Source organism: Papio anubis, chromosome 14, assembly GCF_008728515.1.
Source record: "Papio anubis isolate 15944 chromosome 14, Panubis1.0, whole genome shotgun sequence".
Classification (NCBI taxonomy): Eukaryota; Metazoa; Chordata; class Mammalia; order Primates; family Cercopithecidae; genus Papio; species Papio anubis.
The window spans coordinates 4416901-4437642 of NC_044989.1; the positions used below are offsets into that span (position 1 = coordinate 4416901).

General features: G+C 35.0%; 2 long non-coding RNA genes across 2 annotated transcripts in view; both read left to right on the forward strand.

Moving 5' to 3' along the window:
- Positions 1-20742, forward strand: part of LOC116270232 — a 328035-nt gene that overhangs the window by 229494 nt on the left and 77799 nt on the right. The window lies entirely within an intron of this gene.
- Positions 11644-16795, forward strand: LOC116270233. The gene is made up of 2 exons (XR_004178164.1): positions 11644-13857; positions 16609-16795. It is a non-coding gene; the product is annotated as an uncharacterized LOC116270233 (long non-coding RNA).

Below are 20742 nucleotides of genomic sequence, written 5' to 3' on the forward strand. Positions count from 1 at the left end.
ATGTACAGGTCTTTATATCTTACATTTAGGACTAAATGTGAGAAAGTACAGACGTAAAGTGGAAGATGACTTTTCTAAATTGCCTTAGGATAATAAACGAAATAAACTGCAACTTTATTCATTAAAAATGAAGGACTTTAAATATTTTAATCAGCCCAAGGATTAACAGACGTTCCAGGTGTGTGTTTTAGAAACACTAGGTCAAACCAGAAAGAGATGCTAAGGGTAGAGAGGAATGTGGTAGAGATAACTATTTACAATTATTCTTCTTTCCACGTGCTTTTCTTCTCACCCAGGTTAATTTCTTACATCCCTGAGGAATAAATAATGTTCACAGTATTTTTTTCAATTTGATACACTCTGTCCTCAATTTTCAGGTAAAAACCTGGACAGCCTTAGATAATTCGACCTTCGGAGATACTCCTCACAAATGCAAAAACCCACAATATCTGGGGGAGTCATTTTGCCACTTGGTTGGATTTGAAATTCATGGTTGCTGACACCTCTTTAAAACCCTGCAGTCTGGTGATGCACATTTGCTCGGCCATTTTCGGCTTGATGTATTTCAAAGCTAGAGCTCTGAGGCAAGTCCAGCAATATATTGTTGAAGAATTGAAGTGTGAGCAAGATGCCTAAGAAAGTCATAGATTGCCTTGAAGGAGAATAAGCTGTCCAGCAAGAAATTGTTTTTAGAGCAAGTTCAAATTGTTTCCGCTGGTACAATATGGTTGATCTTCAAGTTATTTTCATTCAAGGCAGATATGTCTATTTCAAAGCACACCTACTCCAGAAAGACTTCAAAGCAACTGAATTTAGCCTTTGAAAAACATTTAATCTCAACCAACAATGTTCACTGGAGCTTGAACTTCATTGCATGTGTGTGAAGGGGTAATTTTCATGTTTTTTATATTTATTACATTTCATACATACACGTATCATATATATGTATACTATTTTTAAATCAAAACTAACAGGATGCTATCATAGTGCAGGTCTATGTCATATTGTTGAAAGCATGCTTATTTTTAAGAAATATGGAGTCTTAAGTGTTTTAATTCATGGCAGATGTGCTGGGTAAGGGAGAGCAGAGAGCACTGATGTAGCCACTGAAATGAAAGCAGGGTCCCCAGGGGGAACTGGCTGCAGTGAAAAGAAGTTAGTAAGAATGAGACTGTGACTACACCTCTTGTAGCATTTCTTTAAGTAGTAGAAGTGGAGGAATTATGTCTCCAAAGAGGGAAATGACTGCTAACTTACATCCTAAATTCGCATTTCCAAATTTGTCCAAGGTCTATATTCCAAAGTAGGGTTTATAATGTTGACTGGGAAAGAAAAAGATAAACAAAAATATGATAGAAAAATTAGTTTATTGGAAATAACATCTAACTTATCAAATGGGTAATTACCTAAAGGTAATATCACAAAGAGGTGCTACAAATATGGAAGTAATCTTTAGCTAATCCTTCTGCTGCTCCTCCTTCCACACAAACATCTAATCCATCAACAATCATGTGACTTCAGAGATCTCAAAGAAACAGCTCTTTCTATTCTTCCAAAACATTTGCTTCCATGCTAATTCTCTTGATGGTATGGTTATTTTTTCTTTGCATATTCTACTGCTGGGCACAGAGGAACTCAGTAAATGAGTAAGTACCTAGTATATAATAAACATTTTTAAACACTTGTAAATAATAAAAATAATGAATCAGTGAATAAATGAATAATTACACATTCATTAAATTTGTTTTAATATCAGTATTTTTATTTTTGGAATATTTTACATTTACAGAAAAGTTGCAAGGATAGTAGAGTTTCTACATGCCCTTCACTCAAACTGCTCTCATGCTAACATTGAATATAATTAAGAAATAAACACTGGCACAATAATATTAACTAATCTTAGGTTTAATCAAATTTTCTCATTCTTTTTACACTAATATTCTTTTCAGTTTCAAGATTCAATTCAGGAGCTTAGACTGTGAGTACTTATCATGTATCCTTAAATCCATCCAATCTGTACAAGTTTGTCATTTTTCCTTGTCTTCTTTGATCTTTACGATTTTGTAGAATACTACTTAGGTGTTTGTAGACTGTCACTTAAATTGGGTGGGTCTAATGTTTTCTCATAATTAGACTGAAGTAATGGGTTTGGAAGAAGATTGCCACAGATCACATGAACACATAGGTGATGCATGTTACTCATCAAATCATAAGAATGGCATTTGATGTCAATGTGATTTATTTCTGGTGACCTTCATTACTTGGCTAAAGTGGTATCTGCCTAGTTTTTGCACTGTCAATTTATTTTTTTTCCTTTTCACACTATATGTGCTAAAAGTATGTCACTACAAGTGTAGTCCATACCCAAGAAAGGGTAAACTGAATTCTACCCTACAGAAAAATAATTATCAAAACATCTGAAGATGTGCTAAAGCCACAGCAGCAATTAGCATAAATAATATTTAGGAGGAGATATTCTGTGACTATGAAAATATTGTTTCTCCTTAAAGTTTTGTCCATTAGTGTTAGCATTCATTAAATAATTTTGCCACTGATAATAACCATGGTTACACTGGAAAAACCTTTCTAGGCATTGGCTTAGGCAAAGACTTCACGACCAAGAACTCAAACACAAATGCAACAAAAACAAAGATAAATAAGTGGGGCTTAATTAAACTAAAGAGCTTCTGCACAGAAATGGAACAGTCAGCAGAGTAAACAGACAACCCACAGAGTGAGATAAAATCTTCACAGTCTATATATCCAACAAAAAACTAATATCCAGAATTTAGGAGGAGCTCAAACAAATTAGCAAGAAAAAAATTCCCATCAAAAAGTGGGCTAAGGAAATGAACAGACAGTTCTCAAAAGAAGATATACAAATGGCCAACAAATATATGAAAAAATTTTCAACATCACTAATGATCAGGGAAATGCAAATCAAAACCTCAATGCTATACCACCTTACTCCTGCAAGAATGGCCCTAATTAAAAAATAAAAAATTAATAGATGTTGGTGTGAATGCAGGGAAAAGGAACACTATACTACTGGTGGAAATGTAGACTAGTACAATCATTATGGAAAACAGTGTGGAGATTCCTTAAAGAACTAAAAGTAGAACTACCATTTGATCCAGCAATCCCACTACTGGGTATCCACCCAGAGGAAAAGAATTATATGAAAAAGATACTTGCACATGCATGTTTATAGCAGAACAATTTGCAATTACAAAAATATGGAACTAGTCAAAATGCCCATCAATCAATGAATGGATAATGAAATTGTGATATTGTGATATATGTATCTTATATTTGTCTATATATCAGATGGAATACTACTTAGCCATAAAAAGGAACAAAATAATGGCATTTGCAGCAACCTGCATGGAACTGGAGACTATTATTCTAAGTGAAGTAACTCGGGAATGGAAAACCAAGCATTGTATGTTCTCACTGATAAGTGGGAGCTAAGTTATGAGGATGCAAAGCCATGAGAGTGACACAGTGGACTTTGGAGACTCAGGGGTAAGAGAGGGAGTGGGGGTGAGGGATAAAAGACTACAAATGTTGTTCAGTCTATACTGCTTGGGTGATGGGTATACCAAAATCTCACAAATCACCACTAAGGAACTTACTTATGTAACCAAATACTACCTATTTCTCAAAAACCAATGGAAATAAAAATTTAAATTATTAACCATGCTGTTTTAAGGATGATTTTCTTTTTTCCTCATTTCATCTACATTTATTAACTAGAATTCTGTAAAAATAATTGTCCTTTCTTGTTCATTCATTTAATTATTCCAGCATGCATTTTTTTTATAAAATTTATTTATTATTATTATACTTTAATTTGTAGGGTACATGTGCATAACGTGCAGGTTTGTTACATATGTATACTTGTGCCATGTTGGTGTGCTGCACCCATGCATTTTTATTTTTTTAAGACAGGGTCTTACTCTGTTGTCCAGACTGGAGTGCAGTGGTGTGGTCATAGCTCAGAGCTCACTGTAGCCTCCAACTCCTGAGTTCAAGAGAGCTTCTTGGCTCAGCCTCCATGGAAGCTGTGACTACAGTTGAGTGCAACCACACCCAGCTAATAATTTTGTTTTTAATTGAAATGGGGTCTCACTATGTCATCTAAGTTGGTCTCAAATTACTGGCCTCAAGTGATCCTCCCACTTTGGCCTACCAAAGTGTTGGGATTATAGGCATGAGCCACTGTACCTGGCCTCAAACATGCATTTTATTCAGTTTGAATTCCTAGTTATTTTATTTTCAGAGTTATAACCAAATATGATATTCTTACTAATTCTGTACAAATTGTTCCAGCTTTGTGATTGAGTCTATCAGACTATCTTTTATGTCCTTTTGACATTCCCTCTTTTTGGCCCTTTCTTACTTTCTGAACTGAAAAGGTGGTCCAGCTTATCTTGTATTTTCCATGTCCCAGATCTACAATGTCTTTTCCACAAGGAACCCTTGGTTACCTTTTATTGGAGCATGGTATTCAGAAACCAACATCTGAGCATAGAGTGTCACTCCTTCTGGGCTCTCACAGAAGACAGAGTTAGAAAATACATGTATTTACACTAATTCATGTATACATTCATACTATATTTACTTATCTTTCTATTTGTATATATAGGAAAATAAACATGAGCCCATATTGACATATTTAATTCTAATCTAGCACCACATGTTTCATTTTAATATTTTCTCCTTGTTTGCTTATAAATTTTCTGTCAGTGAGTGGCCCAACTCTCATTATCTATATTTATTCAATTTTAACCCAAATATAAATATGAAGTAACTTCAAAATTGCTAATCTACGCTATGAAAGATGCATTTACCAACAATAGTACAGTGTTTGTCAGTGTTTGTATGCCTTTTAAAAAAAATTACTTAGACTTATAGTATCAAAACAAACTTTCCAAGTTACTGTGGCCAATTTTTTTTACCCAACGACTTCAGGACAGTTATATATTTGCAATACAATTTAATGTTACAATATAGATTATTAATTTATACCAGGCTGAATTTTATTCTTAGTTCCCTCCTAAATCCTGATTTGTTTGTATTTGCATACAGTAAAATTTAGTTTTAATGTCATACAGTTCTTTGTGTTTGGACAAATGCACAAACCCACAGATCCCTCCCTCTAGTATCATATAGAATGTTTCATCACTGTAAAATTTTCTCTGTGTCTTCTCTTTGTTGTCAACTATTCTTCTGTCTTCTGAACTAGTGCAATCACTGTCTTCCTTCCCTATAGTTTTGTCTCTCCTAGTATAGTACATAAATGTCTGTATTCTTGCACTTAGCAAAATACATTTAACGTTCATCTGTGTTCTTGCATAAATTAATAGCTTTTTCCTTATTATCTCTGAATATTCCATCGCATGCATATATCATAGTTTGTTTTTTCCTTAAATTGTTGCTGGCCATCTTGATTTCATCCAGTTTTTGACAATTGTGAAGAAAGCAGCTGCTGTATCTCTATCTATCTATCTATCTATCATGTAGGTTTTATGTAAACATAAGCTTTACGTTCCCTGTGTAAATATCTAAGATTAGAATTGCAATTTTGACTACCAAATTTATGTTTAATTTAATAAGAAGCTGCCATACTATTTTCCAAAGTGGCTGTATAATTTTGCATTACCTTCTGCAATGAATGAGAGTTTCTGTTGCTCTGCAACTTAATTAGTAAATAGTATTGTCAGGTTTTTTTTTTTTTTTGAATTTTAGATTCTAATACATGTATATCAATATCTCATTGTTTAATTTGCATTTTCCTAATGACAAAATACGTGGAATATGTTTTTATATATTTACCCTTTATATCTCTTTTTTGGTGAAAGATAAAAGTATAGGGAATGATCTAAACAATGTTTCCCTATACTTTATTATAGAGTTATATGTTTTCTAATTGTTGAGTTTTAGGATTTACTAAATATTATGAATAGAAGTCCTTTACCAGCTACGTGATTCTAAAGCATTTTCTGACAGTCTGTGGCTTGTCTTTTTCTTTCCTTTATAATGCAATTCAAAGAGCAAATTTTACATTTTGAGTTAGTATAATTTATTAATCTTTAAAAATTTTTATTATTCAAGATTATAGTGCGTTCTCTAATAACTAACCAACAAATCTAAGGTTACATAGATTTTTTCCTGTGTTTCCTTATAACGTTTTACTATTCTATATTGTACGTTTTATTTAATTTATGTATAAATGTAAGGTGTGTGCTAAGGTGTATTTGCGTATTTCACTCTGTTCTATCAGTCTATAGGTCTGTCTTTATGCCAGTACCATTTTATTTTTTCAAATACATTCAACGATTTATTATATTTTTCTATGTGTTTTTAGTTGTAATTTTATTTTCTGTGGCTACATATTAGGTTTCTGTATTTTGGGTACATGAGATATTTTGATACAGGCATACAATGCATAACGATCACATCAGGGTAACTGGAGTATCCATCACCTCAGGCATTGATCCTTTCTTTGTGCTGCAAACAATCCATTTATAATCTTTTAATTATTTTAAAATATACAATAAATTACTATTGATTGTAATAACTCTGTTGTGCTATTAAATACTAGATCTCATTCATTCTAACTGTATTTTTGTGTCCATTAATCACTCTCAGCCCTCCTCCGACCCCCTTCCTCTGCCCTTCCCAGCCTATGGTAACCGTCATTCTATTTTCTATCTTCATGAGTTCAATTGTTTTAATTTTTAGTGCCTTCCCACAAATAAATGAGAACATTTGAAGTTTGTCTTTTTGTGCCTGGCTTATTCTACTTAACATCCTTCAGTTCCATCCATGTTGTTGCAAATGACAGGATCTCATTCTTTTTTATGGCTGAATATTACTCCATTGTATACATTACTACATTTACTTCATCCGTTCATCTGTTGACGGACACTTTAGGTTGCTTCCAAATTGTGGCTATTGTAAACAGTGCTGCAATAAACATGTGACGTGCATACATCTCTTTGATATACTGATTTCCTTTCTTTTGGGTATATAACTAGCAGTGGGATTTCTGGATCATATGGCAGCTCTACTTGTAGTTTTTTGAGGAACATTTAAACTGTTCTCCATAATGGTTGTATTAATTTATATTCCCATGAAAAGTGTATAAGGGTTCCCGTTTTCCATATCCTTCCCAGCATTTTTTATTGCCTGTCATTTGGATATAAGCCATTTTAACGAGGGTGAGATGATATCTCAATGTAGTTTTGATTTGCATTTTCCTGATGATCAATGATGTTGAGCACCTTGTCATACACTTTTTGGCCATTTGTATGTCTTCTTTTGAGAAATATCTATGTATATATTTTGCCCATTTTCAATTGGATTGTTATACTTTTTTCTATAGACTTTTTGAGCTCCTAATATATTCCTGTGATTAACCTCTTGTCAGACTGATAGTTCGCAAATATTTTTCCCCCATTCTGTGGGTTATCTCTTCACTTTGTTGATTGTTTCCTTTTCTGTGCAGAAGCTTTTTAACTTGAAGGGATCTCATTTGTCCATTTGTGCTTTGTTTGCCTGTGCCTGTGGAGTATTGCTCAACAAATCTTTGCCTAGACCAATGTCCTGAAGAGTTTCCCCAAAGTTTTCTTGTAGTAGTTTTATAGTTTCAGGTCTTAGGTTTAATTCTTTAATCCATTTTGATTTAATTTTTGTATGTTGTGAGTGATAGGAGTCTAATTTTGTTCTTTTGCATATGGATATCCAGTTTTCCCAGCACCATTAAGCGAAGAGACACTCCTTTTCCCAATGTATGTTCTTGGCAACTTTCTTGAAAATGAGTTCACTGTAGATATACAGAGTTATTTCTAGGCTCTCTCTTCTTTTCTGCTGGTCTGGCTGTCTGTTTCTATGACAATACCATGCTGTTTTGGCTACTGTAGCTCTGTAGTATAATCTGAAGTCAGGTAATGTGAATCCTCCAGTTTTGTTCTTTTTGCTCAGGATAGCTCTGGCTATTCTGGGTCTCCTGTGGTTCTATATACATTTTAGGATTACTTTTTCTATTCCCATAAAGAATGTCATTGATATTTTGATAGGGATTGCATTGAATCTGTAAATTGCTTTGTGTAGTATGGATATTTTAACAATATTGATTCTTTCAATCTATGAACATGGAATATATTTCCTGTTTTTGGTATCCTCTTTAAATTCTCACATCAATGTTTTATAGTTTTATTGTAGACATCTTTCACTTCTTTGATTAAACTTACTTGCAGATACTTTATTTTATTTGTAGGTATTGTAAATGTGATTACTGTCTTGATTTCTTTTTCAGGTTGTTTGCCTGTTCACATATAGAAATGCTATCAATTTTTGTATGTTAATCTTGTATCTGGCAACAGTACTGAATTTGTTTAGTAGTTCTAATAGTATTTCGGTGAAGTTTTTAGGTTTTTCCCAATAGAAGATCATATAATCTGAAAACAAGGATAATTTTACTTCTTCTTTTCCAGTCTGAATGCCCTTTATTTCTTTCCTTTATCTGATTGCTCTAGCTAGGACTTCCAGTACTACGTTGAAAAACAGTGGTAAAAGTGAGCATCTTTGTCTTCCTCCAGATCTTGGAGGAAAGGCTTTTAGTTTTTCTCCATTTAGTTAGATGCTAGCTGTGGGTCTGTCATATGTAGATTTTATTGCATTGACATGTGTTCCCTCTATACCCGGTTTTTTGAGAGTTATTATCATAAAGATTTTGAGTATTATCAAACATTTTTCCAGCATATTTTATCCTTAATTCTGTTGATATGATGTATGGCATTGATTAATTTGCTTATGTTGAAACATCATTGAATCCCTGGAATACATCTCACTTGGTCATGATGAATGAGCTTTTTAATGTGTTGTTGAGTTCTGTTTCCTAGTATTTTTTTGAGGATTTCTGCATACATGTTCATCAGGGGATATTAACCTGTAGCTTTCTTTTTTTTTTTTAATGTGTCTTTGTCTTGTTTTAAGGTCATGGCAATTGTGTCCTCATAGAATGAGTTTAGAGGTACTCCCTCCTCCTCTATTTTTTAGAATAACTTGAGTTGGATTAGTTTTAGTTCTTCTGGTAATGTTTGGTAAAACCTAACAGTGAAACCATTGGGTCCTGGCTTTCTCTTTGCTGTAACACTTTTAATTATGGCTTTAATTTTATTACCTGTTATTGATTAGTTCAGGTTTTGGACTTCTTCCTGGTTCATTCTTGGTAGGTTGTATGCATGTAGGAATTTAGCTATTTATTCTGTGCTTTCAAATTTATTGACATATAGTTGCTCATAGTAGCCTCTAAAGATCTTTTGAATTTCTGTGGTATTGGTTGCAATGTCTCCCTTTTCATCTCTGACTTTATTTATTTTGGTATCCTCCCTTTTTTCTTAGTCTGGATTGAGGTTTTCCAATTTTGTTTATCTTTTTAAAAAGCAAACTATTTGTTTCATTGATACTTTGTATTATTTGTTTAATTTTATTTATTTCCACTCTGCTTTTTATTATTTCTTTTCTTCTAACTTTTGATTTGGTTTGCTCTTGTGTTTTTTTAAGTTCTTTAGGATATATTGCTAGGTTGTTTATGTGAAGTTTTTCTACTTTTTTGATGTAGGTGCTTATTGCTATAACCTTTCCTCTTAGTACTGCTTTCATTGTATCTCTTAGGTTTTGATATGTTGTGTTTCCATTTATATTTTTTTTCAAGGAATTTTTCAATTTTCTTCTTAATTTCTTCATTAACCTACTGGGTCATTCCGAAGCATATTGTTTGATTTCCATGTATGCGTATTGTTTTCTCGTTACTGATTTCTAGTTTTATTCCATTGTGGTCAGAGAAGATGCTTGATTTTTTTTTCAATTTTTTTTCGAATTTTTAAGACTTATTGCATATGGTCTATCCCTAAGAATGGTTGATGTGCTGAGGAAAATAATGTGTATTCTTCAACTGTTGGATGAACTGTTCTGTAAATATCCATTAGGTCCATTTGGTCTATAGTGTAGATTAAGTCCAATATTTCTTTGTTGATTTCCCATCTGGAAGATCTGTCCAATGCTGAAAAGGGTGTTGAATTATCCAGTTATTATCGTATTGGGTTCTATCTTTCTCTTTAGCTCTAATAATATTTGCTTTAAATACCTGGATGCTCCAGTGTTGGGTGCATATGTATCTATGATTGTTATATCCTCTTGCTGAATTGATTCCTTTGTCATACTATAATGAACTTATTTGTTTTGTCTTGAATTTACTTTTATTGAGATGAGTATAGTTACTCCTGTTTATTTTTGGTTTCCATTTATGCAGAATAACTTTGTCCATCCATTTATTTTTGGTCTATATGTATCTTTATACATGAAGTGCATTTCTTGTAGGCAACAGATCATTTGGGTCTTGTTTTTTCTCCATTCAACCACTATATGTCTTGTATGGGAGTGTTTAATCCCTCCCTCCCTCCCTCCCTTCCTTCCTTCCTTCCTTCCCTCCCTGCCTCCCTCCCTCCCTCCCATTTTATGTTTAGTAAAGGTGTTTTTCTCTGGTTCTGTGTTTTAGTTTCTTACTTTATATTTTTTCTGTGTCTTTTTTTTTTTTTTTTTTGATTTGAGGTTACCGTGAAGCTTGCAAATAATACTTTATAACACACTATTATTAACTAATGACAACTTAATACAGTTTGCAGAAACAAACTAACCAACAAGAAAAAAGAAAAAAAAAAGGATTCTATAATTTACCTTCATCCCAAAACTTTTTAACCTTTTTGTTTTTTCTATTTATATCTTATTGTGCTCTCTACATATTGAAAAGTTGTAGTTATTATTTTTGATAAGATCATCTTTTAGTCTTTCTATTTAAAATATAAATAGTTTCGATACCACAATTACAGTGTTATAATATTCTACATTTGTCTGTGTACTTACTGCTACCAGTGAGTTTTGTACCTTCAGATGATTTATTAGTGTTCTAATTAGTTTACTTATTAGTGTTCTTTTCTTTCAGAATAATGAACTCCCTTTAGCATTTCTTTTAGGACAGGTCTGGTGTTGATGAAATTCCACAGCTTTTTTTTTTATTTGGGAAAGTCTGTATTTTTCCTTCAGGTTTGAAGGGTATTTTCACTGGATGTACTACTCTAGGATAAAAGTTTTCTTCCTTCAGTACTTTTAATATCTCATGTCACTCTCTCCTGGTCTGTAAAGTTTCCATTAAGAAGTCTATTGTCAGATGTATTGGACTTCCTTTGTATGTTATTTGTTTCTTTTCTTCTGCTGCTTTTCATATCCTTTTGTACCCTAGACCTTTGGAAGTTTGATTATTAATATGTCTTGAGAGTCTTTGGGTTAAATCTGCTTGGTATTCTATAACCTTCTTGTAGTTGAATATTGATATCTTTCTCTAGGTTTGAGATGTTCTTTGTTATTATCCCTTTGAAAAAAATTTCTACCCAGATCTCTGTCTCTACTTCATTGTAATGCCAATAACACATAGATTTGCTACTATGAGGCAATTTTCCAGATCTTATAGAATGCTTCATTCTTTTTCATTCTTTACTTTTTGTCAACTCTTACTGTATATTTTCAAATATGCTGTCTTCAAGCTCACTAATTCTTTCTACTGCTTGATCAATTCTGCTATTAATAGACTCTGATACATTCTTCAGTATTTCAAGTACGTTTTTCAGCTCCAGAAATTTTGCTTGATTCATTTTAATAATTTCAATATCTTTGTTAATGTTGTTTGATAGGATCTGAATTTATTCTCTGTGTTATCTTGAAGTTTGTTGCGTTTCCTTAAAACTGCTATTTGAATTATCTGAAAGATCACATATCTTTGTCTTTCCGTGATTGGTCACTGGTGACTTATTTAGTTCATTTGGTGAGTTTGTTTCCCTGATGGTCTTGATGCTTGTAGATGTTTCTTGTCTAGGCATTGAATGGTTAGGTATTTATTGTAGTCTTCACATTTGGGGCTTATTTGTTTTCATCTTTCTTGGGAAGGCTTTTTAAGCCTTCAAAGAAACTTGGGTGTTGTGATCTAAATCTTTGGTCACTTCAGCCATATCTGCCTCAGGAGGCATTCTAAGCCCAATAATTCTGTGACTCTTGCAGAATCATAGAGGTGCCACCTTGGTAGGTCTTGGGTAATATCTGGGATAATTCCCTGAATTACCAGGTAGAAACTAGTTCTCTTCCCTTAGTTTACCCCAAACAAACAGATTATCTTTCTCTATGCTGAGCTTCTTGGAACTGGGGGAGGGATGACAGTAGCATCCTATGGCCACCACCACTGGGACTATGCTGGGTCATACCTGAAGCCCACATAGACTGAATCTTGCCCAAGGCCCACAGTGACCACTGCCTAGCTACAGTTCATGTTCACTCAAGGTTCAATAGCTCTACAATCAGAGGTGGCAAATCCAGCCAGCCTTGTATTCTTCTCTTCAGGGAAACATATATCCCTCAGTCCCAGGCAGGTCCAGAGATGCCATCCAGAAGCCAAGTCTGGAGTTTGGAACCTTAGGAATCTACCTGGGTTTTATTCTACTGTGGCTGAGCTGGCAACCAAGCCACAAGATGAAGTCCTTTCCACTCTCCCTTCCCTTTCTTTCAGTCCTTATGCAAGCAGAGGAATCTCTCCCTGTGGCCAACACCACTCCAGGCTCATGGTGAGTACTGTCTGGCTATTGGCTATTTCCAAAGTTCACTTAAGATCTGAAGGCTCTTCAGTCAGCTTGTGGTGAATGATGCCAGGTCTGGGTCTTTCCCTTTAGGCCAGTGGGCTCCCCTGTGGCCCAGGGCTAGTTCAGAAATGCCATCTATCAGCCAAGGTCAAGAATCAGGGACCCCGGAGCCCACTTGGTGCTCTACCTCACTGTGGTCAAGCTGGTATCCAATCTGCAAGACAAAGTACCCTTTATGCTTCCCTCTCCTTTGCCCAAGTATAAGGAGTCTTTCCCTGTAGGGAATGTGCTGGGTCACACCCGAAGCTGTCACAGCTCTGAGTCTTGCTCAAAGCGTGTAGTGAGTACTGCCTGACTACTACTGCTGAATATTCAGGGCCCAAGGGCTCTTTAGTCAGCAGATGATGAATCTTTCCAGGACTGGGTCTTTCCCTTCAAGTCAGCAGGTCTCCTTCTGGCCCATGGTGTGTGGAAATTTCATCCTGGATCTAGGGCCTGAAATAGGGGCCCGAGGACTCTGTCTGGTGCCCTGTTCTGCTGTGGCTGAGCTTGTATCTGAATTACAAGACCAAGTCTTCTTTACTCTCCTCTTTCCTTTCCTCAAGAAAAAGAAAGGATCTCTTTTGAACCCGTGAGCTTTGCTGCCTGGGGTTAAGAGAGTGGTAAAGCAAGCACTTCCTTGGCTGTTCCAGCTCGTGTCTGACTAGGTCACACGCACTCCAAGTCCACTGGTTCCAAGTCTAGCACAGCACTAGTACTTGCCAAGGAATTTCAGTCCTTGTGGCCTAGACAAGTTTATTCAGTTTCAAGTTTATTCAGTACCTCACATCACTTTAGTGGTGGTAGGCTGTGGTGGTGGGCGTTGCTGGAACTCAGGTTCCTATCACTAGGATATACAATTCACCTCTGGCTAGGGCTGGTCTAAATGTCCCCCCTATGGATGTCAGCTTAATTCTGCCCCATGTTGCTTTCCATTGTGACAGAACAGCACTGAGTTCCAATGCAAGTCCCACAATCACTGTGTTTTCTCTCCCCTAGTTCTCAGATTCTGTCTCTGTGTCACACTGCTGCTACCAGATTATGGGACAGAGGTGGTGTAGGCAAATTGAAACTGCCTTTGCTACCCTCTTCACTGACTGTTTCCTTGATATAAGGTTAAAACCAGGTACTGTGATTGCTCATGTGGTTTTGGTTTCTTTGAAGATGTGTTTTATGTGAATAGTTGCTCAATTTGGTGCTCCTGTGAGGAGAACAATTGCTAGAAGCTTCCGTTAGACCATCTTGCTCTGCCTCTCTCCTTTCAAATTCTAGAATCATATTGTTTTAAGTATTATAGCATTGTAACATATTTTGAAATCAGAAATTGTGAAACCTCCAGTTTTGTTCTTTGTTCTCAATATTGTTTTGGTGATTCTGGGTGTTTTAAGATTACATATGAATTTTAGGATAAATTTTTCTGTTTGCATGGGGAAAAATCATTGAGATTTTGATAAAGGTTGCATTGTAGATGCTGTGGGTATTACTGACATCTTAGCAATACTAAGTTTTCTAATTCATGAACATGGGATGTATTTTTTCATTTCTTCATGTGTTTAATTTTTTTCAGCAATGTTTTATAATTTTCATTGTATAAGACATTCATATCCTTAATTCCTAGTTATTTTATTCTTTTTGATGCTACTATAATGGAATCATGTTTGTAATTTTCTTTTCACTTTATTCATTGCTAGTGCATAAAAACGCAAATGATTTTTGTGTGTTGACTTTGTATCATAACACTTTACTGAATTAATTTATTAGTTCTAATACTTTTTTGTGAAATATTTAGGGTTTTCTATCTATAATACCATATCATCTGCAAAAAGGATAATTTTACTTTTTCCCTTTTATTTAATTTTAGTGCCTAATTTACCTGGCTAGAACTTCCAATACTGTGTAGAATAGAAGTGCTGAAAATGGGCATCTTTGCCTTGTTTCTGATCTTAGAGAAAAAACTTCAGTTTTTGCCATTGAGCATGATGTTTACTGTGGATTTTTTACATATGACTTTTATTATGTTAAGCTAGTTTCCTTCTTTTCTTGTTTATTGAGTGTTTTCATTATGAAAGAAGGTTGAATTTTGACAGATACTTTTTCTGTATCAATTGAGATAATCATGTGCTTGTTTCCCCTTTATTCTCTTAATGTGGTGCATTACATTGTCCAATTTTCATATGTTGCACCATCCTTGCATTTCGCAAATAAATCTCACTTAGTAATGGTGTTTAATTATTTTAATATAGTGCTAAATTCAGTTTGTTAGTATTTTGTTGTGGATTTTTGCATTTATTTTCATAAAGATATTGGTCTGTAGTTTTCTTTTCTTGTAGTGTCACGTTCTGGTTTTAGTATCAGTATAATGCTGGCCTTAGAATTATTTAGAAAGTGCTCCCTCGTCTTCAATTTTTTGGAAAATTTTGAGAAGAGTTGGTGTAGTTCTCCTTTAAATATCTGACATAATTCCCCAGTGACATCATTAGGTTCAGGACTTCTATTTTTCAGGAAGTTTTTTGATAGCTGATTAATTTTTCTTACAGATTTTTGGTGCTTCCCACTCCATCATCTTTCAGAATCCTCTTGTTGAGAATTTTTAACATGAATGAATATGAATATTATCATATGTTTTATTTGTACCTATTGATACAATTCTGTTTTTATTTAGTCTGTTTGCATGATGAATTATATTGATTGACTTTCAAATGTTGAGGTAGCCTTGAATTTCTTTCCAAGTAAAACCCCACTTGGTCTTAATGTACTACTATTTGTATATTATTACTAAATGAATTTGCTAATATTTTGTGGAGGATAGTTGAAATAATCCTAATAAGGATTATTAGTCTACAATTGCATTTTCTTGCATTATCTTTATCTGGTTTTCAAATTATGGTAATCCTGGCATCATAAAAATGTTTGATGTGTTCCTTCTTGAACTATTTCCTTGATGTGATTGTATAAAACTGGCATTTTAAAAATTAAATATTTACTAGAATTTACTAAGAAAACCAATTAAGGTCTATAGTTTTCTTTTCAATGGTATATGCAAAAAAATTAAATTTTGTTAATTGATATAGAATTCATGCTATATATTTTCTCTTAAGTGCCAATAGTTTATGTCATTGAAAGAATTGGTCAAATTAATTTCAATGGCAATAGCTGTCAAATTTTTCACTGTATAATTGTAGCATTTCCTTATTGTCCATTTCATGTCCATGTGCTCACTAATAATGTCCTTTCTTTAATTGCTGATAGTAACAATTTCTAGTGGATCTGTTTTTCTTTGGTCAGTCTGAGTAGAGGTTCATCAACATTATTGATTTTTCTAGGAAGCAGCTTCTGAATTTATTCATTTTTTTTCTATTGTTTTCCCATTTCAGTTTCACTGATGTCCATACTAGAGTGTGGGCTAGTTTCCCTCAGACTTCTGGATATACTATATCTCTGCCTGGGCTTGTCTTCCCTCTACAGTGGTCCAGGAAGCATCTGCTTTCTCAGCACTTAGCTAGCTGGCTCCCATGGCAATTTCTACTCAAAGCGTTGTTACAATGGGGACTGAGGGAGGTGCTTTCCTGCAATACTCTTAGTATGTCCAAATGTTAGGCAGATCTTGTGAACCTGGCTCACAAATTGTGACATTCATAAATATTCCAGCCTGTTCATCAGCACCAGGGCTAGGGCAGGCATGTATTTATGCTCTACCCCCTGAGGTGCAGCTCTTCCCTCCTATTTCCTTCTCACAACTTCGATGGGTTTTCAAAGTCTCTAAGATGTCAGTATTTACTACTTTTTCCCTGAAGATTAATGCTTTTGTTATTTCAGAGAGGTGACAATGTAGCGTCTGGAAGGAATTTTGTCCTTGCTTACTATTACCTTTCCCCAGCCAGCAACATGGAAGCTTTCTTAAATTTACCCTAATCTTCTGCATGCATGCCTTCAAGGATTTATGCAAGAGAAGCCTGCAAATGGGAGAAAACATCCTGAAGACTGTGGTCCTCATGAGCTCCATCCTCCTTTAGTAGCCTACACTGTTGCCTCGAACAATTTATTAAACATTTTAGCTGAGTCTTCTTACTGGATTATGTGTTGTCTGACAGTGTCTGCCCTAAGACTTGTTTCTAAGTGCACCAATTGTCTCTTCCCACGTTTTGGGTCAATTGCTTTCCCTGTGACCTTACTTCTCTAATGAATTCCATAAAAGTCATTCATATGCACTTTTTGTAGGTTTTTGTTGTTGGAAGAATAGGGGGTGCTACTCTTTCCACTTTTCTACATCTTGAGCTAAAACAGTCCAACAAGAAATTTTGATATTTCAAATGTAATTGTGTAATTTTACAAAACAGTTTACCTACACTCCACCTATGAAAACTTTTCGAGAGCTCTCTGTGCCAAAATAAATATCAGGACAATTGTGGCAATAATATAGAAAGCAACAATTCAAGCATTTATCATATCACCAAATTCCAGAATCACAGATTCTCAAACATTAGGTCTGGAGGATCCTTAGAAAATATCAGTTACCAATAACAAAAGCCACATGTTTATCTCAATAGATGCAGAAAAGGCCTTTAATAAATTCAACACCCTTTCATGCTAAAAACATTCAATAAACTAGGTACTGATGGAACATATCCCAAAATATAAGAGCTATTTGTGACAAACCCACAGCCAATATCATAGTGAATGGGCAAAAGCTGGAAGCATTCCTTTTGAAAACCGGCACAAGACAAGGGTACCCTCTCTCACCACTTCTATTCAGCATAGTATCGGAAGTTCTGGCCAGGGCAATCAGTGAAGAGGAAGAGATAAAGCATATTCAAAGAGAAAGAGAGGAAGGCAAATTGTCTCTCTTTGCAGATGACATGATTTTATGTTTAGAAAACTCCATCATCTCAGCCCCCAAACTCCTTTAGCTAATAAGCAACTTCAGCAAAATCTTAGGATACAAAAATCAATGTGCAAAAATCACAAGCATTTCTATACACCAATAATAGACAAACAGAGAGCCAAATCATGAGTGAGCTCCCATTCCCAATTGCCACAAAGAGAATAAAATACCTAGGAATCCAACTTACAAGGGACACGAAGGACCTCTTCAAGGAGAACTACAAACCACTGCTCAAGGAAATAAGAGAGGACACAAATGGAAAAACATTCCATGCTCATGGATAGGAAGAATCAATATTGTGAAAAGGGCCATACTGCCCAAAGTAATTTATAGATTCAATGCTATCCCCATCAAACTACCATTGACTTTCTTCACAGAGCTAGAAAAAGCTATTTGAAATGTCATATGAAACCAGAAAGAGACCCAATAGCCAAGACAATCCTAAGCAAAAAGAACAAAACTGGAGGCATCATGCTACCTGACTTCAAACTATACTACGAGGCCACAGTCACCAAAACAACATGGTATTGGTACCAAAATAGATATGCAGACCAATGAAACGGAACAGAGGCCTCAGAAATAACACAACACATCTACAGCCATCTGATCTTCAACAAACCTGACAAAACCAAGCAATGGGGAAAGGATTCCTTATTTAATAAATCGTGCTGGAAAGCTGACTGGCCATGTGCAGAAAACTGAAACTGGACCCCTTCCTCACACCTTATACAAAAATTAACTCAAGGTGGATTAAAGACTTTAATACTAAAACCATAAAAACTCTAGAAGAAAACTTAGGCAATACCATTCAGGACATAGGATGGGTAAAGGCTTCATGACTAAAACATGAAAAGCAATTGCAAGAAAAGCCAAAATTGACAACTGGGACCTAATTAAACTAAAGAACGTTTGAACAGCAAAAGAAACTATCATCAGAGTGAACAGGCAACCTACAGAATGGGAGAAAATTTTTGCAATCTATCCATATAAAAAAGGTCTAGTATCCAGAATTGACAAGGAACTTAAACAATTTACAAAAACAAAAACAACCCCATCAAAAAGTGGGCAAAGGATATGAATAGACACTTCTCAAAAGAAGACATTTATGTGGCCAACAAACATATGAAAACAGGCTCATCATCACTGGTCATTAGAGAAATGCTAATCACAACCACAATGAGATAACATCTCACACCAGTTAGAATGGCAATCATTAAAAAGTCAAGAAACAACAGATGCTGGAGAGGATGTGGAGAAATAGGAATGCTTTTACACTGTTGGTGGGAGTGAAAATTAGTTCAACCATTGTGGAAGACAGTATGGTGATTCCTCAAGGATCTAGAACTAGAAATATCATTTGACCCAGCAATCCCATTACTGGCTATATGCCCAAATGATTATAAATCATTCTACTACAAAGACACATGCACATGCATATTTACTGCAGCACTATTCACAATAGCAAATACTTGGAAGCAACCCAAATGCCCATCAATGATAGACTGCGTAAAGAAAATGTGGTACATATACACCATGGAATACTATGCAGCCATAAAAAAGAATGAGTTCATGTCTTTTGCAGGGATACAGATGAAGCTGGAAACCATCATTCTCAGCAAACTAACACAGAAACAGAAAACCAAACACTTCACGTTCTCACTCATAAGTGGGAGTTGAACAATGAGAACACATGGACACAGGGAGGGGAACATCACACACAGGGGCCTGTTGGGGGTAGGGGTCAAATACTTAATGTGGGGACAAATACCTAACACATGTGGGGTTTAAAACCTAGATGATGGGTTGATGACTGCAGCAAACTCCGATGTCACGTGTATACCTGTGTAACAAACCTGCATGTTCTGCCCATGTATCCCAGAACTTAAGGTATAATACATTTTTTTTAAAAAAGAATATATTGGTTCCAGTGTTTTTCTCAACCTATTATGGCTTGTAGGCCTCACAGAGAATTAAGTTCACCCAATATATTTATAGTGTAATCAGTTTCACAAGCGATATCAATGTACATATGTTACCTTAACCTAAAGCAATCATAGTTTTCTTTTTAGACAGTACATAATTTATGAAAAATGTTCTTGAGCTAAAAGGTATTCAGGATATAACAATATCAAAACACTTCCCAGAAAAATGTTTCTATAATTCTACCAGTTTTGCTTTTATCTCTTGAGTAGCTCCTCAGATCTCTTTCCTATGTCAGAATTAGCTTCTTTAATGACAACCTACTACTAAGACTAATTATTCTGTGCAGCCATTAGTGAGGCCTTTGCAAGAGTATGATTCCTTAGTAGCCTCAAACTGTATCTTCTACAAAAGTACCCAAGAAGGGAAAGGACTCATGAGGATGTAAACCCATCCATGGATATTAGAGAGCTTGAGGTGGTGAAGAATATGTTACATATAAACCCAGCAGATTCATGATTAATGAAGAGGATCTATGGCCTACAAGTAATAGGACAAATGCATTGTTTATTTGAGATTCTAACCTGTATCTTCCAAATCCTAGTTCAATGCACTTTATATTAAATCAGCCTAAAATATTTTTTCACTCAGGTTCTTTTTTACCTTTTGAAAGATTAAAAAACCAATGCTAATGTTGAATAAAGCATCCAGCTACATTTTGAAATGAATATGTATTCCATCTTTATTTTCTTTGATTCTTTTTAAGTCTATTTTGTGCTATTATCCACAGATGGAGAAAGCTGTTATCTACAGCTGATTTCACTTGTGATACTGCAACCTATTTACCTTTCCATCTTTCTATAAGCCCCAAGATTATATTTTTCAAATACCCTCAAGTACTGGTTCATTTTCATGAACATTATATTTGTACCTAAGTGCATATTAGCACCATTTTCAAACAATCAGAACTAGAGATCTGAATGGCAGTAATCTAAGAAGAGACAGATCTCATTAAGAATCACTCCAAATGTTCTGTTTCTCAAGTGATTATACTAAGTAGGTCAGTGGTTTTCAACATATTTGGTGAACAAGAATCACTTAGGAGCTTACTAAAGATGCAGAACCCCAGGTATAATCCTAAACCTACTAAGTCAGGATACCTGGAGGTTAACCCAGGAATCTGCAGAGATGCTTCATTGCGAGTTTTAA